The 21,519-nt window shown below is 45.5% G+C and overlaps 1 long non-coding RNA gene across 1 annotated transcript in view; it reads right to left on the reverse strand.

The window, feature by feature from the left end:
* The window catches only part of LOC123456285, a 55,035-nt gene that overhangs the window by 33,081 nt on the left and 435 nt on the right, over positions 1–21,519 (reverse strand). The window lies entirely within an intron of this gene.

Genomic DNA, 21,519 nt, shown 5'->3' on the forward strand with positions numbered 1-21,519 from the left:
CAGAATATACTTTCTTCTCAGCAACCTACAGAACCTTCTCCAAAATACATCCTATATTAGGATATAAAGCATGCCTCCATAAATTCAGGAAAATTGATGTAACTTCCTACATTATATCAGACCACAATGCTTTACAGCTAGAAATTAACACCAAGAGAAAAGACAGAAATTGCACCAGCTCTGGAAACTGAATAGGCTACTAAACAATGAATGGGTTGTGGAAGAAATCAGAAAGGAATTTTTAAAATTTATTGGGCCGAATGATAATGAAAACACAATTTACCAAAACTTACGGGACACAATGAAGGCAGTTCTCAGGGGAAAATTCCTATCACTAAATGCCTTCATAACAAAGACAGATAAATCTCAAATTAATAACTTAACCATCCATGCAAAGGCATTGGGAAAACAATCCAACCCTAAGAGTTCTGGATTGAATAAAATAATTAAGAACAGAGCATAAATTAATGAATTGAGAACTAAGAAAATTGACAAAATGAAGAGCTAGTTCTTTGAAAAAAAATAAACAAGATTGATAAGCCCCTTGGCCAATTTGATCAAGTGAAAAAAAAAAAAACAGAGAAGTTTCAAATTAACAAAATTAGAAATGAAAAGGAGGAGGTTACAACAGACATCAAGTAAATTGGAAAAATCATGGGGACGTATCTCTACCCCACAAAATTGGATATCCTGGAGGAAACGGACCAATTCCTAGCCACATACCACCTAGAAAAACTGAGTCCAGAGCAGACAGATCTCTAAACAAATTCATCACATACCTGTAGACTGAAAAGGTAATAAAAAACCTCCCCAAAAGTAAAAGCCCAGGACCTAATGGATTCTCAGCTGAATTCTACCAAATCTTCATTGGAGAACTGAAATCCCTTTTTCTCAAATTATTTCACATAATCAGAGAAGAGGGAACCCTCCCTCCAATGCCTTCTGGGAAGCTAGCATCACTCTAGTAACAAAACCAGAGAGAGATACAACCAAAGAAAACTATAGACCTATTTCCCAGATGAACTTGGATACAAAAATCCTGAACAAAATCCTCCCAAACCAAATTCAACAACATATCAAAAGCAGTATCCACCTCAATCAACATACAGAAATTAATTAATGTAATACATTACATAAATAAACTTAAACACAACAGCCACATGATCATCCCACTGCTGGTGGGAATGCAATCTGGTCCAGCCTTTGTGGAAATCATTGTGGAGGTTCCTAAAACAGCTAAAGATTGATCTTCCATATGACCCAGCTATAGCACTCCTAGGCATATATCCGAAGGAATAATCTCATTTCCTTAGAAGTACGTGCTCAACCATGTTTGTTGCTGCTCAATTTATAATAGCTAGGAAATGGAACCAGCCTAGATGTCCCTCAAATGATGAGTGGATAATGAAGATGTGGCACATTTATACAATGGAGTTCTACTCAGCGGTAAGGAAAAATGAAGTTATGAAATTTGCAGAAAAATGGATGGACCTGGAAAGGATTATACTAAATGAGGTAACCCAGGCCCAGAAAGCCAAGCGCCACATGTTCTCTCTCATATGTGGATCCTAGCTACAGATGACTGGGCTTCTGCATGAGAAGGAAAATACTTAGTAGCAGAGGCCAGTAAGTTAAAAAGGAGATATAAAGGGAAGAGAAAGGAAGGGAGGAGGGTACTTAAGAGGTTGGTATTGTATATATGTAAGTACAATGATTGAGATGGGTAGGTAATATGATGGAGAATGGAATTTCAAAGGGGAAAGTGCAGGGGGGGAGGTATTACCATGGGATATTTTTTATAATTATGGAAAATGTTAATAAAACTTGAGAAAATATGAAAAAAAATCCTTTGACAAAATACAACATCACTTCATGATTAAATCACTGGAGAGAGCTGGGCATGGTGGCACATGCCTTTAATCCCAGCTCTCGGGAGGCAGAGGTAGGAGGATCACCGTGAAGTTGAGACCACCCTAAGAATGCAGAGTGTATTCCAGGTCAGCCTGGCCTAGAGTGAGACTCTACCTCGGGGTGGGGTGGGGGGACAAAACACTGGAGAGACTAGGTATGGAGGGTTTTTATCTCTAAGTAACAAAAGCTGTGCAGAAAGCACCCAAGCCCAAATCATACTTAATGAGGAAAGACTCAAGGAGTTCCTGCTAAGATCAGGAACAAGGCAGGGGTGCCTGACACTACCTACACAAGACCATCATAAGAGGAGGACAAGATCATGACATCCAAACAAAAGAGAGACTGATTGAGATGGGGAGGGGATATGATGGAGAATGGAATTTCAAAGGGGAAAGTTGGGGGGGGAGGGAGGGCATTACAATGGGATTTTTTTTTATAATCATGGAAAATGTTAATAAAAATTGAGAAAAAAAAATTTGTTAAAAAGTGGGCAGAGGGCTGGTGAGATGGCTCAGCAGTTAAGGCACTTGCCTTCAAAGCCTAAGAACGCATATTCGAATCTCCAGGTCCAATGTAGCCAGGTGCACGGTGGTACAAGCATGCAATGTCGCCCCTTGTGCACAAGGGGGCACACGCAGCTGGAATTCAATCACAGCAGCTGAAAGACCCTGGCACTCCCATTCTCTCTCTCTCTGCCTCTGTCAAAAATAAAATTAATAATGATAATAATAATAATATAATAACTGGGGCAGAGAACTGAATAGGGAATTCTTAATGGAAAAAATTCAAATGGCTAATACTCACTTAAGAATATACTCAACATCCTTAACTACTAAGGAAATGCAAATTAAAACAACTATGAGATTCTACCTTACTCCAGTCAGAATGGCAATCATTAAAAATAATCAAATAATAAATGTTGGTGAGGATGTGGGGAAAGAGGAAACCTCATTCACTGCTGGTGGGAGTGCAAACTTGTTCAACCACTATGAAAATCAATATGGAGACTTCTGAAAAAAATGAAAATAGAGATACCAACTGACCCAGCTATTCCTCTACTGGGCATCTACTCTAAAGGGTCCACTCTTCACTGTGGAGACATTTGCTCACGCATGTGTATAGCTGTTCAATTCACAATAGCTACGAACTGGAATCAACCCAGATGCCCATCGTTTGATGATTAGATAATGAAAATGTGATACAGCCGGGTGTGGTGGTGCACACCTTTAATCTCAGCACTCGGGAGGCAGAAGTAGGAGGATCACCATGAGTTCAAGGTCACCCTGGGCTAGAGTGAAGCCCTACCTCAAAAAACTGAAAAAGAAAATGTGATACACATACACACACACACACACACACACACAGGAATTCTACTCAGCAGTAAGGAAACATGATACAAGAAACTTATAGGAAAACAGATAGACATGGAACAGATCATACATACTAAGCAAACTCATACAAGCACAGAAAGACAGACACGTGCATATTCTCTTTCGACTGTGGTTCCTAACCTGGAACATCCTGAGTTGCAGGCATATGTGACAGGAAACTCGAGGGCCGTGTAACAGGGATGGCAATTTGTTGGGGAAGGGGAATGTGAGGCCATGGAAAAATACACATAAAACTAAATCCAAAATGAATTGGTGCCATAGAAAGCTTTCTCCTGGATAGCAGGATAAATGATACAACCCTCAGCAGGAGTGTGCAGGGATTGTCAGGGAAGCAGAGCCCTGGAGAGGCCGAACCCTAAACCATGTGGGTCTGGCTTGTGACTCCCAGTACCAGATACCACCCACACTGAGCTGTTGATTAGAGAGAACTACAAGGTCCCCAAAACAAGACAGGCTTCTGTCATAGCACTTGACTACCTACTTGAGGTAAAAGGTAAGACCCTATTGCTGAAGACACCACATACTGCTGAACATGTCAAGCATCGCTACCAATTTCATAATTGGTAGAAAACCATAACACACACACACACACACACCCTACATACCAAGTTCTAAGTTACAAATTTTATGATTGGTGATTAGCAGAACACCCACGTGAAGAAAGCTGATCACTCTCTGTAACAGGGCTGGTTTACCAGTTCTAGTTAATCACAAGGCAATTTCTCATTTAACATTCAGTTCACCACGCAAACGTGACATGAAATCACACAGCTATATGAACTACAGAAATTTGCCTCCTTCAGTGTGGACCAAACGTTAGAAACTTGATGGTAGGGTAGTTTCTAGAAATCGAATTTCCCTCCTGCTAGTATGTTTGGCTCATTTCTGAACACAGAACACTGAGAGAGATCTAGATGGAACCTGGAAGGAAGCCAGTCTCCAGATGGTCTACCCATATAGTGCTGAAAAGTGCAGCATGACATCCTCTGTGCCAAAATGGCCAACAAACTTACATGCTAACAGGGGACACTGCTGTCCTCATGCCTGACAGGATGTGCATACCTGTGCAATAGCGGCCCCCAGCCCAGGTGGATGACCAACAGCTCTGATGGGTTAAGAGATCCACTTGGTGGAAAGGAACCCTTAGCTGGAACTGGGAACCAGGTCAGAATCCTCTGGAGACCAAAAATCGTGGACTCCAAGGAGAAGCTCCCACTAGTCTTTAGTGAAGAGAGTGGCCACACCCACCCGACTCTCTTAATTTAGAGTGCTTATCTCACTGAACCTATGCTGACCTCAGTCTCCTTTGGAGAATCTGTTTTTCTTTATCAGGAGGCAGGTAGACCCAAGGAGAGAAACCACTCCTTGCACACCAGCCAGGGCCCAGGCGAAACCATAGAGGAACGGGTGAGATGAGCAAGAGCGCTGCTCCCACGGCGAGCCTGACAGCCTGCGCCAGGGCGATGGAGACACTGAGGACACTGAAGGACAGACCAAAGCAGAGATTCAGAAGCTGCTGAGGGCTCAGCATTAAAACAGACTTAGAACACACCCACCATGGCTCAGGGAATTTTGCAGAAAAGAGCATGGAAAGTATACGAGACCATGGAGTGGAAGGGGACTCTCAGAGGCACTGCCCCCACATGATGCTCTCACTTCTCATAAACCTAAGGGGTGTATGTGGGGGGGGGGGGGATGGCAGAAATCCCACTGAGGAGGGCCCTCAGAGGAATGGGGACAGGGAGGACGGAAATGATGGTACTGACGTATGATATATCCACACAACTTTCTATTTAACAAAAAACCAAAAAAGATACGGAGAAATCACATCATTGAGAAAAAGTGACGGTAGCCTATGTATTGGGGTAATCGCACTGGGCGCTCAATAGCCAAGCACCGAGAAGGAGGTAATCAGGTTGTCCCCATATGTCCCATGGGAATCTTGCACATTCTAATCCTGAAAACCACTGAGACTCTAACAAGCTCTTCAGGGAATCCAATGCTGCTGTCTGCTTGCCCACACAGAGGAACTGGAATCTGAAGGCTGGCGTCCAGGCAACTGTAATTGTTTTTAAAAAGAAAAGACAGACAGACAGAAAACCGGTCAGGTGATTCTAATGTACAGTCAAGGTTGACGAGAGCAAAACGGAAGAACAACTCCCCCCCCCCCCCAGTTTGACAGTTAGGGTGACTCCACTCTACAGAGCTCAGTCTATTTCCCATACAAGCGCTAGTCCAGTTCCCTAGACACCAGTGACTCTTCTCGACCAGAGTGTGGTCCTCAGACTAAGAATATCTACATTGTCTGAAATCCCGATAGACTAACTCCAGACCTCGGGTCCCCCTGCAGACCCACTGATTTCACTCAATAACCAAGTTTAAAGCGCACAGAAGGTTCAAGAGTTCTCTGACCCGTGCTTTCCTAAACATCCTAGAAATCACTTCAGTTACCCATTACACATAAAACCTGCCAGGCCCATCTCAATCCCTAGGAAGAGACCTGGGACGTGGTTTGTCACCAGCGGATGGGAAGAAGGACAGATGGCTGACGCATTGTCAACCACATGCTGACGCTTGCCTATAGCTTGTGTGTGACAAGTGGGTTTCCCTTAAGCCCTTACCTACAGGAAATTCATCACTAGCAAGACGGAAGTAACTTAACCATCTGTTTGCCCATCATAAATGCTTCACACTGGATCATGTTTCCCACCTGCCATCTTATTTGGACCTCAACACGATTCTAAAATTACCAGGTGGTGTATCCAACCTTACGGGTGAAGGAGAAACCATCCCAGGCATGCTATGATCTTTCTATACACAAGCAAGTGTAATATGACTGAGCATATGTGGGCTTCACTGTGAAAGGCCTAAAACACCTGATTTCTCCTTTAACATGCATGCATAAAACTACATGTCAAGAGGCTGGAGGGATGGCTTAGCAGTTAAGGCATTTGCCTGCAAAGCCAAAGGACCCCTGTTGGACTCTCTGGGACTGATGTAGGCCAGATACACAAGAGGGTGCACACATCTGGAGTTCGTTTGCCGTGGCTGGAGGCTCTGACATGCCCATTCTCTCCCTTAAGTAAATAAGTAAATAAAATATATTTTAGAGGGCTGGAGAGATGGCTTAGCAGTTAAGGCACTTTGCTGCAAAGCCAAGGGATCTAGGTTTGACTCCCCAGGACCCACGTAAGCCAGATGCGCAAGGGGGTGCATGCATCTGGAGTTCATTTGCAGTGGCTGGAGGTCCTGGTGCACCCATTCTCTCCCGCCCCCTCTCTCTCTGCCTCTTTCTCTCTCTCAAATAAATCAATAGAATGTATTTTAAAAAACTACATGTCAAGCACTGCTACCAATTTTATAATTGGTAGAAAACCGTAACACATGCACGCGCGCGCGCACACACACACACACACACACACACACACACACTCTCTCTCTCTCTCTCTCTACATACCAAGTGTTAAGTTACAAATTTTATGATCAGTGATTAGTAGAAAACCCAAGTGAAGAAAGCTAATCACTCTCTGTAACAGGGCTGGTTTACCAGTTCTAGTTAATCACAAGGCAATTTCTCATTTAACATTCAGTTCACCACGCAAACGTGACATGAAATCACACAGCTATATGAACTACAGAAATTTGCCTCCTTCAGTGTGGACCAAACGTTAGAAACTTGATGGTAGGGTAGTTTCTAGAAATTGAATTTCCCTCCTACTAGTATGTTTGGCTCATTTCTGAAGGTAGTGGGTTTTGTGTTATTCCCCCATGCCTTCCTTTGCTTAATATCACACATGCCTTCTGTCTATAAAAACTAGAAGGTGGTGGCACACGCCTTTAATCCCAGCACTTGGAAGGCAGAGGTAGGATCAGGAGGATCACCGTGAGTTCAAAGCCACCCTGAGACTCCATAGTGAATTCCAGGGCAGCCTGGGCTAGAGTGAGACCAAAGAAGAAGAAAACAAAAACAAAAACAGGACAGGCGTGGTGTGGTGGCACACTTCTGTACAAAGCAGCATCCTAAGACCATGACTTCCAAAGGGCAAGGTCATTATGCCCCTCAGCATCACCACATGATGGTGGGCCATCAATCCTGTCAGGAGAAAAATTCCTAGCCAGGTGTGGTGGCACTCGCCTTTAATCTCAGCACTCGGGAGACAGAGGTAGGAGGATGCCCGTGAGTTCGAGGCCACCCTGAGACTCCATAGTGAATTCCAGGTCAGCCTGGGCTAGAGGGAGACACTACCTCAAAAAAAACAAAACAAAACAAGGGCCTGGGGAAATGCTTTAGCACTGAAGGTGTTTGCCTATGAAGCATAAGGACCCCATTCAATTCCCCCAGGATGCACGTAAGCCAGATACACAAGGGGACACATGCATCTGGAGTTCATTTTCCATGGCTGGAGGCCCTGGTGTGCCCATTCTCTCTCTCTCTCTCTCATAAAGAAATAAAATATTTTTTAAAAAGAAAAGGAACAAAAAATTCCGTAGACCAATTAGGCTTAGTGATGTTTACATGATCAAGGCAAAACACAAGTGCATTGAAAACCAGGCAGGTTGGAGAACTCCCAACGAGGCAATCAGACAGCATTTACAGCAAGGCATAGAAAAATTAATTTGCTACAGCTTAATCAACAAGTCAGTTACAACATAACACGTTATCAACGGCCTAAACATCTGGCTACAGGGTCTTTAGTAACTAAAGCCCCGTGGCTATGATTAAACAGTTACTGCTGTGGTCCGTTCGCTCTGGTGCAAGGTGCCCGGCACAGATCCACGACTTCCCACCAGCTGGACTTGACAAATCCTCCCCTTTGGCAGCACTCCTCCCCACCAGGTGAGACTCGGGCTGACGTCTGTGGCCTGAGCGCCGTGCTCAGAGGCCACCGTCTGTCGCTGGGCTGCGGATGCTCATGATTCTCATTCCAGACCAGAAGCCGGCCAAGCATCCAGAAGGAGATCGCGCAGAAAATTTAAGCACGGCGCACCACTGAGACCGCAAGTGTGGCTGCGGGAAGACGGACAGGATAACGCAGGCTGAGCGGGCCTCCCAGCCAGGGTCTTTCAGATGAAACAACCAGTCAGCTGGAGTTAAGGACACGCCAGATGAGGCGTCTCCTCACTTTGTACAGTCAATCGAATTTTCTTGGAACCAAGTTCCTAGAATGGCCAATGCATTGACCATGTACTAAACAAAGTGTCAAGACCAGCAACTTCACATGTCCAGGTAGCAAGGAACCCAGCACCCCAATACCGGGTGAACTAAACAAAGTCAACCAGGGCCTCGGCACTGAAGAGTTTAATCCTGTCAAGTGGGAAGGGTGGGCACAAGGTTCAGAGCCTTACTGTTCCAGACAGTCTTTGTCTCCATCTTGGGGAAGACTATTCTTGCCTAAGGATTTTAAAAAATAGGGTAGGATCAAGACTGACCTAAATCTCCTACATCTTCCCTCCCTCCCTCTCCCCCTCTCCCCTCTATCTCTCTCCTCTCTAACTCTTGTATATTAGTTATCTTTTTCCTCAATTTCTTAGTGGACACTGACCTGTAACCCCCACTTCCAGCTTGGGCCTACCATCCACAATGAGCTTTTGATCAGAGAAACCTACAAGGTTTCCCAAAACAATGACAGACTTCTGTCAGAGTAATTGATGACCCACCAAAGGCCAGTGGTAAGACCCTATTGCTGAAGACTCCATACGCAGCTGACACGTAAAATGGAATGACATGGCTGGAAGCCAGGAGAGAGTCAGTCCCCAGACAGTCAGCGTGTCTACTGCCAGAAGGCGCTACATAGGCGACTGGGGGAAACGACCAAGATCTGTCCAAACAACACATTGTTTAACCTAAGTAGCAACAATTAACCGGATGTGATACCCACACAAGTGCAATAGTGGTACACAGCCATGGTGAGGAATCAATTGCTCTTGATTTGGCTAACTGATCCACTCAGTGGTACTAGACCCTTAGCTGGAGCTGGGAAACAAGTCAGAACCATACCCAAACACAAGCCCACTCTACAATATCAAGCTACCATCAATCACGGGGTATAAGAGGGCCTACACCTATCAAACTGTCTATCAAAAAAGTAAGTGTTATCTCAATTTTCTGGGTGCTAACTTACTCTCCGTTGGAGAATCTGCTTCTCTTTTCCAGATAGATGCAGATCCTAAGAAGAGAGCTGCCCCAACATACCTCAGAAGGGGCCCAACTGAAACTAAGGACAACTGGCGAAATAAGCAAGGGTGATGTTTTCCTGTCAACTGGATACCAGCACAAAGGGGAAGGAGATCGATGCAGAGAAAAATCAACTCCTACCAAATCAGAGAGCCAGAGCCTCAGAGGCCCCCAACACCTCAGCACTGAAGCAGACCAAAAATGAACCCAACATGGCTCAGGGAAATCTTGCGGAAGAGGGGGCGGAAAGAATGTCAGAGTTACATGTTGGGTCATGATTTTCAGAGACATTTATCATACTAATAACTGGGGGCTAACTCCACAATGCACAACCCATTTTCAATAACAAGGAGGGTCTAATGGGAGGGGGTAGATCACAGATGAGCCTAAATAATGGTACCAAACTGCCTGTATTTACTGAAAAGAAAACTAATAAATTAAATTTAAAAAAAAAAAAAAAAGGAGAGGAGAAAGGGGGGGAGCTATTGGGAAGAGGAAGGGGATAAGCCAAAGGAAGAGGACTCACAGGAGAGGATAATAATGAGGTATGAATAAGAGCTTTGAATATGGTCAACATAGACGATATACTGGTATGAAAATGTCAATATGAAACCCAATTACTTTTTACAATGAGCATAAGCTAATTAAAAATTGAATGTTGTGCTATATAAAAAAAATATTTTCTATGTTGTGTTATCAAAAACTGAGAACATAAAATTTACAAGTTAATCTCAAAAAAAAATATTTTTATGTTCTTTCTTTATTTATATGGTAGAGAAAAGAGGAGAGGGAGAGATGGGGAGAGAGAGATGAGGAGAGAAAGAATGAGTGTGTCAGGTCTTCCAGCCACTATAAACAAACTCCAGACACATGCGCCCCCTTGTGCATCTGGTTTACGTGGGTCCTGAGGAATCGAACCTGGGTCCTTGGGCTTTGTAGGCAGATGCCTTAACTGCTAAGCCATCCCTCCAGCCTGTCCAAGGCTTTTGTGAAAGCTTTTCCCTGTCCAGTGTTACCTTAAAACTCCTACCCAGGGCTGGGGAGATTGCTCAGTGGTTAAACATGCTTGCTGGCAAAGGCTGGCAGTCTGGATTTATTTTCCCAGTACCCAGGTAGAACCAGGTGGTACATGCACATGGGGTTCATTTGCAGAGGCCGCAGACCCTGGTACATCCATACTCACTCTCTTTCTGCCTGCCTCTTTCTCTCTGACACTCTCAATATATAAATGAAAAACATTCTGGGGGAGGGCTGGAGAAATGGCTTAGCAGTTAAGGTGCTTGCCTGCGAAGTCCAAGGACTTATGTTCAACTCTCCAGGTCCCACGAAACCCAGATTCCCAAGGTGACGCACAGGGTCACACATGTGCCCACAGTGGCACACACATCTCGAGTTTGATTACAGTGGCTGGAGGCCCTGGCACACCAATTCATTCTCTCTCTCTCATAAAAAAAAGGCCAATCTGTGGCAGTGACCTTGGGATGACTCAGAAGGTATCATGGTGCTGGAAAGAAGTGACTGGAGTGCTCAGCACTGCAATATCTCTATCACACCTTCCAAGGCTCAGGGTCTAATGTGTAAGAGGTGGCGGAAAGAATGTAAGAGCCAAAGGAAGGGTAGGACTCCTTATAACGTGCTTCCCTCAGACACAAAATGGCCTGAATATCCGTGACCTCACAGTGCCTGACACTACCTACACAAGACCATCATAAGAGGAGGAAAAGATCATGACATCAAAATAAGAGACTGACTGAGATGGGGAGGGGATATGATGGAGAATGGAGTTTCAAAGGGGAAAGTGGGGGGGAGGGAGGGTATTACCGACCGTGAGATATTTTATATAATCATGGAAGTTGTTAGTAATAAAAAAACTTGAAGAAAAAAAGGCCAATCTGTTGGGCTTGCCTAAAAAAAAAAAACTAAATTATTTTAAATACAACTCCAACACATATACCATTCTAAGGGTCCAGTTGGCCCCCGAACTTGCAAGATGGAGACTCCAGTTAAAGTCCTGAAACATCACTGCAGTGGGAATGGTGGGAACTGAGTTGCCACCTCTCTCCTCCCCTAAGCGTGTGTCATCCGTGGAAGTTGGAGTGCACACTAGCTTTGTGCTCAGAAAAGGACGCAGGAAAGACCGGCGGCCTTCTAGGACCTCTGTCAGCTCACAGTAAATCTTTCTCATGAGATCATCGCTCATGGCCAGAGCACAGTACCCTGCAGACACAGCCTAGGGGAGGGAAGGGTTCACTCACGACCAACAGTTCTGTGAGGAAGACCTCCGTGGTGGGGAAAGCCGGAGGAGACAGCCCGAGCCACGCGGTCACATCAGCAGGAAGCAGAGAGAGCCGCGGTAGACAGAGGGGCTGAGTTATGAAGCCTCACGTCCTGCCCCCAGTGACACCTTTTCTCCAATAAGGCTCTACCTCCAAAAAGGTTCTGGAACCTTCCAGGATGCCCACACCAGCTGAGTCTACGGGAGGGGCATTGTACATTTAAACCACCACATTCCATCTCTAACCACCCCCCCCAAGAGTCATGGCCATCACATGATACAAAGATGTACTCAGGGCTGGAGAGATGCCTCAGCCGTTAAGGCACTTGCCTGCAAAGCCCAACAACCTGGGTTTGATTCCCCAATACCCACATAAAGCCAGATGCAGAGTGGTACATGCATCTGACCTCTTTGCTTGCAGTGGCTGGAGGCCCTAGCACGCCCATCCCTTCTCACTCACTCTCTCTCCCTGCTTGCAAATAAAAAATACTTTTTAAAAATGCATTCAGTTCAGCTTTAAAAGACCCTGTAGTCTTTACCTGCCTCATCCAAAAGGCTTTGGTCTCATCTGAAGCTCGAGACAGTAGTAGTGGTAAGTGAAACTTAAACATATCATAGTAAGTGTGAAAATCCAGGATTGGATGAGGGTTCCAATGTTCTCTCTCATGTGTGAATCCTAACTTTTCTTTTTAAAGATCTATTTATTTATTTGTTAGAGACAGAGAGAGAGAATGGGTGTACCAGGGCCTGTAGCCACTGAGAACAAACTCCAGACGCCTGTGCCAACACATGCATCTGGCTTACGTGGGACCTGAAGAATTGAACCTGGGTCCTTAGGCTTCTCAGGCATGTGTCTTAACCACTAAGCCATCTTTCCAGTACCTGAATCCTAACTCTTAATATCTGTGTGTATATAAACAAGGGGATCTGAAAATGGGCATAGGCTATGAAACTAGGTAAGAGACCACAGGAGGAGAAATGAAGATGTTGAGGAAGGGGGAGGGGCAAGGTAAAGGGCACATGTGACATGAAAGCAGAAGAACGTTGTGCTGTGTGGAGAGTGGGGGAGGGGAACTAAAGTAAATTTCCTTTGAAAATGCCATAGTGAAACCTAATTTGTTTGGGTTTTACAAGATAGGGTCTCAGCCGGGCATGGTGGTACACACCTTTAATCCCAGCACTTGGAAGACTGAGTTTGAGGCCAGCTGAGACTATATAGTGAATTCAAGGTCAGCCTGGGCTATGTTGAGGCCCTCCCTTGAAAAACAAACAGAAAAGCCCAGCCTGGCTGGCTTTAAACTCACAGTGATCCTCCTAAAACTTAATTCTTAATATATGACTAATAAACTTAATTTTAAAAGGGAAAAGGATATATATTTCATATGTTAGCTTCATGCCCAAAATACCAGTTATGTCTTTCTTTGCTGTGCATAAACACACATTTCTAAACAGTGGGGAAATTCAACACCCACATTCAACAATAGATTTTTATCCTAATGATCTAATAGTTAACACACATTATAGATCGAATAAATTTGATGGGCATTTAGAGAACATTCTGTCCAATAGCTGAAGAATGTTTTTTTTTTTTTTCATTAGCACATGCAACTTTGTTCTTAGAATAGACTCTCTATCAAGCCACATGACAAATTATTTTAAAAAATGGAGGCACCAGTTCTCATGTGAGGCAGATGGTGGAGAATGACTCGGTGGAGGTGGGGGAAGAGCCAAGGTACATCAGTACATCAAGAAGAGAGAGGCTGGACTGGAGAGATGGCTTTGCAGTTAAGGCGCTTGCCTGCAAAGCCTAAGGACCCATGTTTGACTCTCTGGCTCTCCAGGTTCCACGTAAGCCAGACAGACAAGGCAACACAAGCATGCAAGGTTGCGCATGTGCAAAAGGTGGTGCATGCATCTGGAGTTCGATTGCAGTGGCTGGAGGCCCTAGCAGCTGATTCTCTCCCTCCCTCTCTCTGGCCTCAAAAGAAATACAGACAGAGAGATTGAGATCGAGCTGACTCTACCTCCAACTGATCTGCCTGGACTCAGCAGTCAGTACAGAGACAGCTGTGACATGAATACTGCTCTCATGGGCAGCCTGACAACCAGCCTGAAACAACGACAGACACTGTGGTCTCTCAAACTTCATAAGAACAGAGACCCAGAGTCTACAGAGAAAGCAACACTAACCCTGGCCTATCTTGCCCACCAAGCCATAGGGAACATGTTGGAAGAGGAGGCAGAAAGGTGGTAAGAACCTCAGGGCGGGAACAGCCTGTGGCACTGTGTCATCCTGCAAGCCTGCAGAGAGACCTTCTGGTCCCCACAGTGAATACCAATAACCCCACCTAAAATGATCCACAGCAGAATTGGGGGGAGGTGAAAGGGTCTCAGAGTAAAGCCTTTTATGAAAAATTAAATTATTTATTATTTTGATTTGTTTATTTCAGAAAGAGAATGGGCGCACCAGAGCCTGCAGCCATGCAAACACACTCCAGCTGCATGTGCCACATTGTGCATCTGGCTTAATTGGGTCCTGGGGAATTGAACCTGGGTCCTTTGGCTTTGCAGTCAAGTGCCTTAACTTCTCAGCCATCTCCCCAGCCCCACAATTTTTTTTTAAAGTGAAATACGCTTGCATCATTTCTGATCACAAGATAATGAAGCAAAGAACCAAGAGGGGCTGTAAAAAGTATGCAAACACGTGGGCATCGAATAACACTCATTGACAGACAGTCCTTAGCGAAAGTCAGAAGTGAAATTTAAAAATTCCTTCAATCAGTCAAAAATTGAAACACAACCTACCAAGTTAATGAATACATTTTTCTCTAGTAGTAAGGTAAGTTTCTAGAGAAAGTTAATAAAGCAGTTCAAAGCTGCATGGTATCAGCATTCTGTAGATGGGCATCATTTCATAATTTTAAAAATATTTTATTTATTGGCTTATTTGAAAGGAGGAGGCAGATACAGAATGAGTGCACCAGGGCCTCCAGCCACTGCAAATGAACTCCAGTTGCATGCTCCCCTGTGTGCATCTAGTTTATGTGGGTACTGGGGAAATGAACCTGGGTCCTTTGCAGGTAAGCACCTTAACTGTTAAGCCATCTCTTCAGCCTATTTCATAGTCTTTAAAAAGTAATTCCTCAGCCTGGCATTGGTGGCACACGCCTTTAGTCCCAGAACTGAGGAGGCAGAGGTAGGAGAATTGCCATGAGTTCGAGGCTACCCTGAGACTACATAGTGAATTTCAGGTCAGTCTGGGCTAGAACAAGACCCTACCTCAAAAAAATAAAAAACCCAAAAAATTCCTTGATTGAATTATTTCATGTCTACTTCCCAACCCAAGAACCCTTAGCTTCTCCACATTGTGTGATTCCAATATGTTCTGTTGTTTACCAAACATTAAACTATGAGATAATTTTTTAAAATATTTTTGTTTGTTTATTTGAGACATAGAGGAGGAAGCAGATTGAGTGTGAGTGAGTATGGGCACACTCGGGCTTCCTGCCACCGCAAATGACCTCCAGACATGTGCACCGGGTTTTACGAGTGTCCTGGGGAATCGAACCTAAGCCATCAGGCTTCACAAGCAAGTGCCTTTAAACACTGAGTTGTCTCTCTAGCCCCAGCACAATATTCTGAATTAAATACGTGGAAACAAAAAGAGCAGATGCTCTGTGTTCATCATGTGACGAGAGCCACGAAGGCACACAAACAGGTCAAAAAGGGTCCCCTTGAAGCCGGAAGGTTTTGCAGGGAAATGAGCGTGGAGGAGACGCGTGATCTCCTGGAGGCCATAGGAACACGAGGCGAAGACGAACTGCCTGGACAAGAGGACTGTGCTGGAGACAGCCTTTGGGAATTCGCTGGAGAAGATACACATGGAAAGGATGCTTCCAACCCCACCAGCAGATGGTGGAGGAGTTCAGACACGTGGACATGCTTGCAGAGCCTCTCAACATCCTGAACGTCAGCTGGACCAGACAGCGGGCGGTGGGGCAGCACGCAGGGAGGACGGAGGCGCACTGCTCTGTGTTTGGAAAAGCGGACAGCCTCAGCTTTGCTGAGATGATGGTCCAGACCAGGCCCAGTTACCAAAGAAGGGATTTATGGAAGCTTACAGATCCAGGGGAAGTTCCATAATGGCAGAAGAAGGTGGCCTACCTTCCCAGGACCAAACACACAGAGAGAGAAGCACAAGCCAAAAGCCACACAGCACACTTTAGGAGCTCCAGCCAGACACACTTTGCATATCTTTAGATTGAAATCTGAAACCCACCACCACACCCTAAGATCTGCCCAGTGACACCACGCCAGCCAGGTGGCTGTAGGTGATGCGAACTACGAGCTAACAAAACACTGACTACACTGGGGGCCTCCATTCAAACCACCACAGCCGTCTACACACTCTGTGCATCTTCCACCGGCCCAAACGTTGTGTCCCTTGTTCTGGAAATTAAGGCTGCCCTTTTTATCCACTTTTGTTCTGGGCTTAGACTGGAAAGTTCTAGGCTGAGGTCCTTTCCGGGTGAGGGTTGGATAAGGAGTTTAGTTTGTTTGCTTGTTTGAACCCTGAGGCGCGTTCCTATGCTGAGGACAGCACTGTCTTCACTTGGACACATGTGGCAGACTTCAAAGGACAGTCTGCTCAGGCCGGGCGGGCTTGCAACATGTGGACCTTGCCAGACGCCCCCAGGAGGTTTGGAGTCACTGCGATTTCTGCCCACGCTGCAAGAAACCTCTCTCTCACTGCCTTTCAGCATGGACCACAAGTTAAACCGAAAAGATGGAAGACAGCTCTGGGTCCCTTCTGAGCCCACAGTTAGCACACACCCTCTCCCCTCATCCTGGGGCTGCCAAAGCAGACTTTGCCTGCCCATCGAAGATGTCAGTGAGCGATGTTCCTCAAAACCCTCAGTCCGGGGCTCCAAGTGCTCATGGAGTCTGGCCTTGCTGGCCTCGGACATGACCCGGGCAGAGCCGTGGACCACCAGGACTGCAGTGTAGAGACCGGACAGCAGGGGCAGACGGCTATCTGAAGCTTAAGAGAGTACCAAACTGCATTTCTTCGGGAAAAGCAGCCTACCGAGCGGACAATCTCAAAGCAAGCCCCGGTGTCGAGCCCTATCCCTTAACTTCACAATAAAATGAAAGCCTATCATCGGAACAAAAAAAAAAAGAGCAGATGCAAGGTGAGTTCATCCATTCACCTACTTGCAGATTCTAACATAGGTGGCAGTGAATGGCCAACCTGCTTTCTTTTTTTTGTTTTTGTTTTCTGAGGCAGGGTCTCCCTCTAGCCCAGGCTGACCTGGAATTCACTACGGAGTCTCAGGGTGGCCTCAAACTCGTGACGATCCTCCTACCTCTGCCTCCAGAGTGCTGGGATTAAAGGTGTGCACCACCACGCCCAAGCCAACCAGATTTCTGCCCAGCACTTTACAGAATTATTAACTCTCTGTGTTTAACGTTGTTACTTGTATTCCTGGCACACATATTTGGCCCACAGCACTCTATGATGGAAGGGATTATATTTAATCCACTTATATGTTCCTGGCCCCAGTAGAATATTTACATGGCATTCAAATATCTGCTAAATGACTAAATTGGATTACTCAATATTTTCCTGTTAGCCAAAACACACATTTTTTCCCTTTACAATGGAAGGAATAGCTGCTGTCAGAACACTTTCCAAATGCACAGTCAGCGGTCATCAGGACATCTCCTACCACCCAGGGTCATTTATCCTACCAGAGACTTCCTCTAACATAGCACCAATGTAGTTAAGTAACCTGTTTGGGGTTCAAATTTCTACTATATAATTCGCTACAACTGGATTCCAAGGCTTCAAATGCCCACAAAGTTCTAGAAACGGCCAAGTTCTACCCACAAATTTCCCTGCTATTTGTAGTCACGTGAATACTGGAATAAAAGGCTTTTCTTGGGTCTCCTGTTGTTTCTCAAAGATGGGACTCAGATCGATTTATCCCAGGACAGAAAATTTTACTACAGACAGATCTTGTAAAAACTATTATCTGGGCTGGAGAGATGGCTTAGCGGTTAAGCGCTTGCCTGTGAAGCCTAAGAACCCCGGTTCGAGGCTCGGTTCCCCAGGTCCCACGTTAGCCAGATGCACAAGGGGGCGCATGCGTCTGGAGTTCGTTTGCAGAGGCTGGAAGCCCTGGCGCGCCCATTCTCTCTCTCCCTCTATCTGTCTTTCCCTCTATGTCTGTCGCTCTCAAATAAATAAATAAATAATGAACAACAACAAAAAAAAAAACACTATTATCTATCCCTCTCAGCCCTCTCATTATTATTTCTTTTTTGTGCTCAGTACTTTACATATGAACATTATAGTAATTTGATCATGATCCTATCCCTTCATTTTGTCCCCTGTTGTCCATCCCTTTAAGACCTCCTCCTTTCATAGTAGTCTACCTGTTTTCTTGTCTCCTTCCTTTTTGTTCCCTTCCCCCCTCCATGTCAAAATGTTGATGGGCTCAGGACCATGCTGGTCTTTGGGGGGGCGGGGACAGGGAATTGGTAATAACTCTGGGATCAGAAATGCCCCAGCCAGTTCACGTTGGAGGGACAGAACCCCAAAGTAAGCCTGTGCACCCTATGGCTCTTACATTCTTTGGGTCCCTTCTGCCACGTTGCCTGGGCTGTGGAGGGCGTGGTAGAAATCCTCTGTAGTGACGAGCTTTCTACAGCCGCCTATTTTTCTACTTCGATGAGATTTGAGCCCACTTGGTATCTACCACTATCAACGCAGAGGCAATTCTCTGGCTGGCAGTGAGAGTGGACTCTTCTTCTTCCTACAACTACCTCTGTACCGTCCCCTGAGCCCTGGGGAGTGTGACAGTGGTGGCTTGGTATGCCCAGTTCTCAGCGACCCCAGGGACCACCAAGGAGAACCAAACACACATGCAAAGGCAAGGGGCTTTATTTCTGGCTTAAGCTCGGACTCTTGACTTCACCAATGCAGTGGCCCTGTGCAGGAGCCCCGAGGAGGAGCGGGAGGGCAGGGTTTTTATAGGGATTTGAACAAAGATGTACAGGGCTGTTACATGATTGGTTGGTTTAAACAGTAACTGTACTTGTCCTCTTCTGATTGGCTGGGGCAGAGAGGCGGAAGGGACAAGGCTTGGGCGTGCCTGGACATGTCTAGCTGACTCAGGTCCTCTGCCTGGGCGGGAATTTGGAGCTCAGGTCTAGCCGGGGCAGGGCCTGACTGAAGCCTGTCATGGTGCCAGTCTGGTCTCCGGGTCTTTCAGGCTCACCCAGTGCTGAGCTACGGGACTTCCTGGGTGAGTCTTGGGTCTGCCTAGTATTTGCCACCAACCTGTGTCTGAGTCCTCCTTTTGCCATTTTTTAAAAAGTATTTATTAGTGAGAGAGAAACAATGGGCCTGCCAGGAGCTCCTGTCACTGCAAATGAATTCCACATAGACATACCTCTTTGTACATCTGGCGTTATGTGGGCACTGGGGACTCAAACCCTAGACACCAGACTGCAGGCAAGTGCCTTTAACCACTGAGCCATCTCTCTAGCCCTCCTTTTATCTTTGTTTGTTTGTTTGTTTTTCAAGGTAGGGTCTCACTCTAGCCTAGGATAACCAGGAATTCACTATGAAGTCTCGGGCTAGCCTCAAACTCATAGCAATCCTCCTACCTATGCCTCTCTAGTGCTGGGATTAAAGGTGTGCATCCTGATGCCTCGCTTTCCTTGCTCCATTGTTTTTCCTTTCATCGTTTTTTAAAAACTATTTTAATCTTTTTAATAAATTAATTAATTTGAGAGAAAGAGAGAGGAAGACAGAGAGAAAGAGAATGGGTGCATCAGGGCCTCCAGCCACTGCAAACAAACCTCAGGCGCATGCTTCCCCTTGTGCATCTGGCTTACGGGGGTCCTGGGGAATCGAACTGGGGTCCTTAGGCTTCACAGGCAAATGTTGGAAACGCTAAGCCATTTCTCCGGCCCCCTTTGATCATTTTTAATATTTTCTTTGCCTTGACCATTTTACTTTAAACAAGGAGGTTGAGGCTAAAGGTCATTAGCCCCCCCCCACACCTTTTTTTTTAAACCAACCTGCCTCCTTAGTGCCCTAAGTGATCACTAAGAATCAGATTTCAGACCACGCACCACATCTGCTGAGGTACAGGACATACAAAGGGAGCCCACTTAGGACAAATGGTCAAAGGCAAAGCTGGTTTTGCTTGAAAAGTGGCCGTTTCGTCTCTCTTTTCAGATACAGAAAGGCTGCTACTCCTACACATGGAAACTTTCTTATTGAGAAAGGAGAGAGAGAATGAGAATGTGGGCGCACCAGGGCCTCTCCTCTTGCTACTGCAAACAAACTCCAGATGCATGTGCCTCTTTGTGCATCTGGCTTTTCCCGGGGAATTGAACCCAGGTCATCAAGTTTTGCAAGCAAGCACCTTTGACCCCTGAGCCATCTCCATAGCCCCAGAAACTCTTATAAATGTAGGTTTTCTTCACTAAAGATAAGTCTCAAAAATCACAAAAAATGGGCAATTTCACAAACCAGTCTGTGCTGAACTTGAGGTCAAGGCAGAGCGCATTAATTGGTAGGGTAATAATAATTGAGTAATAATAATAAAAGATTTCCCCTGCTGGACTAACATTACCGGCCTGAGCGTCAAATTTACAAGGCATCAAGGTAGACAGAGAAGTAGATTCCACTAATCTGAGAGGGAAACCACAACAGCTCTAGTTCCTCTTTTATATGCAAGTTTGAAATTGAATCTCAGGGCTATGGCTTATTGGCAGAGCTCTTTTCTAGCACAAGGGAAGCCCTGAGGTTGATACACACACACACACACACACACACACACACACACACACACACACAAATCACCGTCTCGGAGAAGCCTTTGATCCCTCCTTTTCTAACCTATCCCAGCATTAACAATTTCACCTAAATAAGTCCCACTTTGTAGCCTTTGGAATTCTAAGGTATTTTCCAAAACAAAACACAATCAACAACAACAAAAGGGAATTATATAATAGCCGGGCGTGGTGGCACACGCCTTTAATCCCAGCACTCAGGAGACAGAGGTAGGAGGATCACCGTGAGTTCGAGGCCACCCTGAGACTCCATACTGAATTCCAGGTCAGCCAGAGATAGAGTGAGACACTAAACAAGAACAACAACAACATAAAAGGTGGAGATATAAATAAAATATATCTCACATATACCAAGAAACAACCAAAAAACTATACTGGGAGACCTTAAGCACAAATATTGTTAGAGGCACAAGTTGGGACATTTTGCACAGAGACATTGCCTCTCCCCCATAACTGACTGCCTGCCCCCATAATGCATGGCCCACAATCCCCATGGGGTTCACCTGCATCCCCGATGAGGAGGGACTCTTTAGAAAACGGGCAGTGATGAGGAAAACAACGGTACCAACATGTGTTGTTTACATACTAAGTATGTCCATATCTAATAAAAAAAAAGTTTTTAATTGGCCTGAGGTTCAGACCCACTCCAGTTTCTCTCTTAGCACAGGCAGCTACAGCAAACCACGGAGGAAGCATATATCCTCCCACACCACAGACTGACCCTTGGCGCTCACCCCAAGGTTGTATTTCCTCTCACAATCTTAGGTGGAGTTCCAGAAGTCTCTCTGGACCTTGAGGAGACCGTGATCCCACCTCATGGCAGCTTTATCTACGTGGGGAACCCCGTTTCTTCCTCAGATGACCAAGTCTGAACCCTTGCCACAGCACCCAGTCTT

This window comes from Jaculus jaculus, chromosome 20 (genome assembly GCF_020740685.1).
Source record: "Jaculus jaculus isolate mJacJac1 chromosome 20, mJacJac1.mat.Y.cur, whole genome shotgun sequence".
In the NCBI taxonomy this organism is placed as follows: Eukaryota; Metazoa; Chordata; class Mammalia; order Rodentia; family Dipodidae; genus Jaculus; species Jaculus jaculus.